A 10,093-nucleotide genomic window follows, 5' to 3' on the forward strand; every position below is an offset into this window, starting at 1 on the left:
GAATCGCCAAAAAGTTGGGGGCTCAACATTTGGAAGCGTACGTCGATTTAATGCTGGTGGCGAATCAAATACAAGGATCATATGATGCAAAAGACGATAAAATGGCATCATACCAAGCGCAAGCTAAGGAGCTAATGGGAACCTTCATCACATGTAAAGTGAAACATGTGAAGCGAAGCGAGAATAAACAAGTAGATGCTCTTAGAAAGTTAGCGTCGGTAAGCTTCGAACACCTCGCCAAAGACGTCCGCGTAGAAGTGTTAGCAAACCCTTCAACAATCAGGAGAGAAGTTTGTGTAAGCTCCACAGCTACACCGAACTAGATGACACCAATCGTCAACTTCTTGTCAACAGGCACCTTGCCAGACAAAAAGGCGGAGGCACGAAAGATCCATCACAAAACGCTGAATTATACACTTCAGAGTGGCATTCTTTACAGACGATATTATTTGGGGCCACTCCTCTGATGTGTAGATGCGCAAGACGCAAATTACCTGTAAAGGGAAATTCATGAAGGGATTTGTGGCGTTCATGCGGGACCAAGAATGGTGGTAGCCAAAATCATGAACACGGGATATTACTGGCTGGGCCTAAACGTAGATGCAGAAAAAGAGTTAAGGCTCGTGATAACTGAGCCTTGATGAATAGGTGAAAACCAATTTCAATAATAGAGTGTAAATTGTTTTAATTGTCTCGTGATAACCGAGCCTTGATGAATGAATGATTTGTATCCGATCAGAAGAATAAAAATGTTTTGAGTGCATGGATAGATTGAATCAATAGATCTTGTTCAAAAGTGATTTAGTAAGTAATTGAATAATTTAATAATTGAATAATATAATAACTGAATAGTTAAATCAAATCATAAATTATTTCGTATAAAATCAAACAAATAAAACAATTGACGAATGTTCTTCGAGGTGTTGGTTTCCCATGAGCTTTCCATGGCATTTTGTTAACCCAACTTACTAGCATACCAAAACCAAAAAAAATGTGTGAGTTGACCTCCTATGAGCATTACATGGCAATTTGAATGACCCAACTTAATTAACGAATAAACGAATCAATTGAGTTTGTTGGCCCATGAGCGTTACATGGGCGATTTGACCGACCAAACTGAATTACGAATAAACGAACTCAAGCCCAAGTAGTTGAAACATCTCGTATATCACCACGGATGATAATGTTCCAAAAAATATCGCAAATATAACAAATGGTGAAAATGTACAATTGGCGTGTCGATGGCGTTCCATGGGTTTTACACCCGACTAGACATTTAAAAAAAATAAACACAATAAATGGTGTAACCGTTTATCCGATTACGTTAAACGCTTAAAGTGTCAGTCGCATGACAATTTCCACTATAGCGGGGAATCTTGTCACACTCCTTAATTTTAAGTGAAAAATAGCAAAAACAAGCTTGGAAATTCTCAATGAACTTCCCGACAATAAAATGCAGTCTAATAAAATTAAATAAAAATATTTTGAGGTTGAGGCGTAGCCTCAAAGTTATAAAAATATTTTGAGAATGAAAAATAGTCTTAGAGCAATATAATATTTTGAGAGTGAATCATAGCTTCGGAGTTTAGCGTGTGTGCATGACAAATAAAATAAACAATTAATTAAACAATGAAATAAGTACTAATCTAACAAGGCAAATATGTAAGCTGTAAACTATCAAGTAGAACACATCAGGTAACAAATAAGCACGTATGTGGCTCCTAAGCATGTTACTAAGGAACCACTAACGAACAATCTTAAACCTTCTGCTCTGATACCAATCTATCACACCCCAACCTACGGCCGAAATGCCGGGGCGCGAACTGATTGTCACAGCTCTCAAGGTTACTATCATGCAACATTTAAATGACAATATCTATTAATTATATTAAGTTTTCAAATAAATCAAATACAACCCAATACATAATCCATACGCATACAACAATACAACTTATATCACAAATGATCTTGATTAATTATTTTCTAACTTAAATTCTTCACTAAGTCTTCACCAACCTGCATTAAATTCCTATGATAACCAGCATATGCGTATAAAATAGAATTTTATCAACAACACATGTTGAGTGAGCAACACACCAGTTTAAATGTACATATAATATATATATAAAAATAAGTATTGCAACAAGTCATATGAGAATAACAAATTAACCACATGAGCAAGTATAAATGAGATGTCGAGAAGCACAAATGCTATAATAACTGGCGTATGATCATACTAGACTGAGATTATGTTGGACCTCTCCGAATGCTAAAGCATATAAAGCAAATAAACACATAAACATGTAATGTATAAGTTGTTAACATATGAAAATAGTTGCAGTTTTGAGTATAAGTATATATAAGAAATATAATATACGTATATGTCCCCAAAACGTGAGAAAAAGAAGTAAAAAGGGGAATATGGTACTCACCTGATCGGATGAACAAAATAAAATGATGATGTGAGAATGATGAACCCTTCGGGATATACCGACAAGGATTCCTAGATAAATAGGATAATATAAATTAATTATAAATTATTTAACATAATTTAATATTATTGTTCCAAAATGTGTTGTTCCGGACACATAATTTAATATTATGAGTTATTAACAAATGTGATAATGCATATAATAGATTTGAGACTTCAATGTTATTTGGGTCATGTTTGAGATTAGAATGATTATTGATTGATCGATTGAACTATACGGTTACTGTTATGGTGAGATAATTATTATTAGTTTAAATAAATAAATATAAGTCAAAATGATTATATGATTATTTAAATAGTATTTAATTAAATATAATGTTATTACAGATATGTACATATGCAAATACAACTTGTAATATATTAATTAATTTAAGACAAACGTTTTATATATATTTATTCTAAAATATATATCTTGTACTATTTACTGACAATCTAATTTTATGAATATAATTAATACATTTATAAAGACGTTCAACGACGAGAAAACACCAGTATTGGTGTTGGGTTTTGATAAACTAATGTTTATTTATTATTAATAACTACATAAAATACCTAAGTAAATATACACACATATGTGTATATATACACACACAAAAATTTGTAACGAGCTTAGTTGACGAGAAATTAGTTTACGAATATCGATCTAATAAAATAACATTTAACAGGCATTTAATATTACTTATAATATAATTATAAATCATAAAAAAAAACATTAAAAACAATCAAATATAAAAATAATAAAAACTGTGCCCAGTCAGACTCGAACCTGCGACATATGGCCGGCTCACATAGTTAGCGTACACAATCACAACAGCTGGGCTAGAGTACCAGTTGGTTATCAGACAAGAAAGATTTATTAAATAAAACTAATCAGTTCATCCTTAAACCCAATAAAACCCTAATCTTTAAATCCGTAAAATGATTGTCTAATTGATGTTAGGGTTTTTAAACTACAAGTTAAAACGACCATGTCCATATACTAATTACTAGGTATGATTGCGAATTGACGGAAAATGACGAATCAAGGTTGACGGCCAAGAACACGATTAAAAATGACACTAGTAGACCACGTTAACACAATTAACCATAGGGGCTGGTTAGGCGCTGGCACAAGGGTCGAGTTTCTAAGTTTAATTGTATTATCAATCACGTTATGGTATAGATTGAAGAACAAGGTATGTCGGCTAGTATATTAAGCATTACGGATCCGTTTGATCGTTGTTTCCTAACTAACTTCGTCGGTGAGTTCGTTTTATAAATATAAACGATTTTGTATAATCAATTTTAGTTATAACAAGAAGATTAAGGATCAAGAAAACCATCGGGTTACGGGTTTGGGCATAAAACGAATTGGATCTTGTTATATGGGTTTGGGTTTAAGATTAAGTATAATAATATAATATTTAAATAAAGGTTTTGAAATTTATTCCTTGCATTATAAGAATTTTTATACATATGGGGTTAAAACTAAGGTTTAGAGTGGAAAATGAATATAATTCAAAGTTAACATAATATTTAATAATATATATTTATATAATATCATATTTATTGACTAATATACCAAAAATGAAAACGAGTCGGGCAATAGACATTAAAAACTTAAACTAAAAACCCAAGTTGTTACACGCAGCCTAAAACTCTTTATAGCGCGCAACACGCTCACGGATAGATTCTGCCAAATCTGCTTCACCCTTCGCCAACTTCTCCTCAGTAACAGTCAGAGCCTGGCGGTGCTCTACTGCTTCTCGACCCGCCTTCCAGGTGGCAGCCTCAGCATTCTTCAACGATTGCTCCATCTCCCTCATGGTAGCAGTAATCTCGATCTTCTCTTCATGAAAGGCGCGATTGTCGTGCACCAGCTCCGCCAAACTAGAGAGAGACTGGACATGATGAAAAATGGTGTCGGAGGACAAATTTTTCCGAGGCTGGAATTTGCGAGCAATGCGCTCGCCAGGAGGAATAACATGTTCTAACAATTCTATACGGGTAGCAGGATCTTCAAAACTGGCGCCGCGGGTGACTTTCTACTTCGGCTGGTATATACGGTTCGCCTCAATGGAATCGCGGGGATATGTATCCACACTTAACACCCCGCCACAAGAGCCATAACCGCTTCTACCGTGAAAATAAAAAAATTTATCGTGTACCACCGCTCCTACGCTAAAAGGGGGCGGTTGCACAACCTCATCACCATCAAGAACGTAAGTCTTGTCTGGTGAGGATTGCTTAGACTTCATAAAGTCGGCAAAGGAAACACCCGCCGACTCGCTGCTGATGACCTTGGGCAAATCATCCACAGTTGCCTTCATCGGTCCAACTGACGCCGCTGACTGAGGGACGGACGAAATAGCAGATTCCGCAGACACAGGCACTGTCGTCATAATGGTTTCGGCTTCAGACGGGCCGACCACACCCGTCATCATAGGCAAAGTCATAATCTGTACAGCGAGCATTGCCTCAGACAAGTTGCCCACACTTGTCATCATCGGCAGACTGGCAAAGACAACCGCCAGAGAAGAGGCGACACGGAAACCGTAGGAGTATCCGTCGCCGAAGAAATCTTTGACATCCCTATAACAAGGATTGTTAACGTCAGAAAGGTCATAGCAAATAAACATGTAAGAAGCATAAAATATTATACCTGGAGACTTAACCAAACTGCTCATCTTCACAAACCCACCAAGGCGGGGCTTCTTGAAGGGGCGAGGTGCCTCTCCTTCTTTCTCATCACCCGCAGGTGTAGACGCCGGATGGTGTGGAACAGTGAACATCCCATTAGTGGCAGAAGAGGAAGAGGAAGTGACTGCCCCATAGGAAGAGGAAACACAACGTTGGAGGCAGTCTTCACGAGGATCGGTTCCTCGCGGGGAACTAACTCTCACCGACGCAACACCTTGGCACCCTCTGGAGCAGGTTGCAGGAGGAGCATGTGATCCTTCACCTATGCAAAAGACAAAAATGTTAGAAAAAGCTAAATAAATAAAGGGGAGACCATAACAAACAAGTAAGTCACTAACCATGGCCACCGTTATGGATGACCGGAAACTTAGCCGTATCTTCCCAAATACGACTCATGTCGAATAGCACCAGCGCATGCTCCGAGTAATGATGGAGTGGTGAGAGGCTGACCTGTAAAGTGGTGAACCAGTCTGTCCTAGAATAGGGGACTAGTTTAGGCTCAGGAAGCTCCTTCACATCCGTAAAGTGCATCACATGGGGAACCACATGCACAGCACCGCAGAAGAAGAGACACTTCCACTCGTGCAACTCCTCGGCGCCTCCAAAGCAATTTCCTTGGCACCAGGACGGGTAAACAAATTATACCAACCCTGGGACGAGCGCCACTGGTAGAAGGCCGATAACTTGTCAGCCGTAGGCATAACGCCAAGGCAATGACAAGTATACTCGAAATGGCGAAGGTGAGCCATTCTGAGTGGATGTTGTATTTGGCTGAGGTGCAGCCCAAATGCATCCGAAACCTCCAGCAAGAACTGCGTAATGGGCAAACAGAAGTTGCCCAAGAGGAAATACTCCTTGTACACGACAATCTTGGCGGTAGGAGCCTGTCGAGCCGTCTGACCCAAAGCGCCCAACTCAGGCTCGAACTTAGGGCCAAGGTTATAAACCTTGACCATGTTGTTGAAGTCTTCGGAAGACATACGACAACCGACGAACTCCATAGTATTGTTCTTCTTGACTTTGCTGGGTTGAGATGATTCGGCCATAAAACTGAGGAAGAAAATCAAAGGCGAAAGAGGTTTATAACAAACGAACTCTGGTGAATAATGAAATACCAAAGAGGTAACTCCCCCTTTTATACCCATCGCAATTAATGTGGGAAAGGGGTATAAAAGGGATGAAGGCCACGCGATCCAATCGCCAGGTGACATGCCAACGAAATGGCAGAAAAATGTGTTACAATTGTGCGCGTCACCGGGATTCTCGCCCACGCGACTGACACTGACGAAAAAGCTGCACTGAGAAGGGTAACTGTCATGTCAAACCGCCATTTCACTGACATTCATTTAATTTATCTTTTCCCGCCAAATAACACGCATCACCCAAGAAACGATAGAAAGATGACAAGTGTTGGCAAAATAGGCTCTGCCGTGGGATGTTATTCAATAACCGCCCGCCAAAAGAGGCTCCGCCAAGAGATGGTTTTCAATAACCACCCGCTGAAATAGGCTCCGCCATGGGATGATTTTCAATAAGCACCTACCAAAATAGGCTCCGTCATGGGATGGTTTTTAATAACCACCCACCAAAATAGGCTCTGCTATGGGATGATTTTCAATAACCACCTGCCAAAATAGGCTCCGGCAAGGGATGGTTTCAATAACCACCCGCCGAAATAGGCTCCAACATGGGATGATTTTCAATAACCACCTGCCAAAATAGGCTCCGCCATGGGATGGTTTTTAATAACCACCCACCAAAATAGGCTCCGCCATGGGATGGTTTTCAATAACCACCCGCCAAAATAGGCTCCGCCATGCGATGGTTTTCAATAACCACCCGCCAAAATAGGCTCCGCCATGCGATGGTTTTCAATAACCACTCGCCAAAATAGGCTCCGCCATAGGATGGTTTTCAATAACCACCCGCTAAAATAGGCTCCGACATGGGATGGTTTTCAATAACCACCAGCAAAAATAGGCTCCGCCATGGGATGGTTTTCAATAACCCCCCCCCCCCCCCCCCCCCCCCGTGCCAAAATGGCTCCGCCAAGAGATGGTTTTCGATAACTACCCGCCAAAATAGGTTTCGTGATGGGGCGGTTTTCATTAACCAAACATCCAAATAGGCAATGCCAAAAGTAACTGACCAATACAAAATAAACAGCTAAAATCGCATCAGTTATCAAAAGCCCATGATAAGTCCATAGCCCCCCTTTCTTCAAAAAGGGCAACTACGGACTAGGCGGACTTGGATAGGTAAGGTACTAACCCCACCATCAAAGTTAATATAACACCCCTTAGGAGGATAAATTATGCACCAGGCGGCGGCCTTGGCGTAATATCCAAAGCCTAACAAAAGCTGGCAGACTATGCGCTGACGGGCTGCATGGCGCCAAGACCATAGCCTAATATAATAAACATTCTCTGACACTTCGGTAATGGTAGCGCAAAGATTTACACCAGCATGGGACCAAAAAGAAGAATTTACATTGGGAACATCACCCAACCAATGGGGATTGGACAACACATAAAGGACGATACAAAATAGTACATCACATCTAGGACAAAAGGCCATGATGTCCACCAACCTTCACAACTGCACGAGTGGAGAATATAATTGGTGGAAAGGCTGACAAGACAGTTGGCCATACTCTCTCTCCTCCGGCTATAAATACCAATGCATCTCCAAACGGTAGGGCATTCATGATACAATATTACAACTCTCTCTGAATACACTTTATTGTACTATCAAGTACTGATTCTCACGGTGGAGGGTGGTTGCGAGAGAATCCCCCCATTCCTCGTAACGAGCTCACGGTGTTCTGTTTTACAGGATATACACATCTGCGCCAAGAAGGATTATAATCCATCGTGGGGAATACTTAGCCATTACCCTCAGACTAACTTGTTAGACCTTTCACGGTGGATTCGTGTTTCTTCAATGAAGTATTATAACTCAAAATAACAATTTCATAAAATTAATATATATATATATATATATATATATATATATATATATATATATATATATATATATATATATATATATATATATATATATATAAAGGCTCGTGTTACTTGCCCATATAATACCAAATCCCATTTAGAAAACTTTTAATGCGAATATTACAAAGAACATATTACTCTCATATTCTAAACAAAGATAAAATGTATGTAGATTGTTACAAACACATGTGAACGAGTATACATCACTTGAGATATTAAAGGTACGGATCTTTACCCTAAATCCTTGTTACTTCATAAAAAATTTGATTGATATAAACCCACTGAATTCATATATATATATATATATATATATATATATATATATATATATATCAAAACTCCTCACATCGACTTTGGATTATAAATTGATCACTTGACTGTCCGTTGGATCCCATGTATGATTAATACCTTGGATTTATCTTTCATGTCATGCGATAGAACTATATTTAATTACACTCATTATCTCATGTTTCGATATATGTTACGATAATATAATTGTTATGCGTTATGTTAATAAGACCATTTGTATTCTGATACCCCAAGTGCCGCTTCTCGTGGAGTGTCCAACTAGCATGTTGTTGCGGCATCGACAACATGTGCACCAACGGTGACGATGAGATAAGTTCACGGTGTCTCTTAAGTACAAGTGTGGTACATATGGCTATTAGGAGACGTATGGATCGGTCCTAGGATTAATATTAATGAGATATATAGCAGGTATGCCAACTCGCCATCTCGTGTGATAAATATCCAAGAATAGCTACCTGTATATTGTCATGTTTATGTTCGCTCATGGGTACATCCGTATGATACGTTTTAATATATTTAATAAGGTTACTTTGCATAGTATCATCAACTGTAAGTCCAATCAAAATTACGTTTCATGTAATCATTAATTGCTTGAGCCTATTATTCCGTACTGAGCATTTAGCTCATTCTGTTATTTTAATTATTATATACAGGTCCACATGTTACTTTGGGTGGGATTAAGAGCGAGGAATAAACATCAGGATCCTAATAAAATATCTTTTCAACCGTGCTAGTGTGTAAATTAACCTTCAGTTTGTATTGTCTAATGTGTTATACATTTGTCAAGTAAATATATAAAATTATGTCTTTTGTTCAGGATCCATATTATTGTGACACGTCAACCCTTCGGGGCCGGGGTGTTACATTCCGAGGAAAAAATCGGGTAATTTATAAACCTTTCTTCTGTTTGTGTGTGAAAAGTAAAATAAAAATCTGCTGGCGAACAGAATCTTCTGGGCCGTTCGGCTGACTGCATTCTCCATTGCTCCACTCCACACACGCCAGTGGTTGTTTATGTTTCCATTCTTCGATCAAGCAAAACCAATGGATTCGATGATATCCAGGTCACTGGATGATAGCAATGTGAAGAAGCCATTGTGGAGTAGACCCTTACCAATAGAGGTTACTCCGGTTATGGGTGTTGTTTCATGGCCTGCTTTAGGAGACTCTACTAAACCTCCTGCTTTACACACTCTTTCTGATGGATCAGTGCTGCAGGTACACTAAATTTATACTATTTTTGTTAGGTGACTGCAAATTCACTGTCTTCAACGAATAAACCAGCAACTGTGAATCCTGTTCCAACTCCAATCCATGTAACACATTCGGGCCAGAGGTCCATAAAGCGAGGTGGCGGGAGTTCGGGTGCACATTCATCGTCAATCGGAGCGGTTTCAAAACCTGATACTGTTGGAACAGATTCCATCCCAAAGGAATCACCAAGAACGTATTCATATAGGCGATGCAACGGTGGGCTGTGGTCTGGGTTGGGGGACTCAAGAATGGAATCAAAATAGGAACTTTAACAACAACATGTAGTCTCAGTCTCAGAGGAGTGGTTACATACGACCTTCTGTACATAATTTAACTCCATTTATGCATCCAC

Source organism: Bidens hawaiensis, unplaced genomic scaffold (assembly GCF_021521415.1).
Source record: "Bidens hawaiensis isolate Kalapana, Puna unplaced genomic scaffold, B.hawaiensis_p1.1 tig00001088_1, whole genome shotgun sequence".
Classification (NCBI taxonomy): Eukaryota; Viridiplantae; Streptophyta; class Magnoliopsida; order Asterales; family Asteraceae; genus Bidens; species Bidens hawaiensis.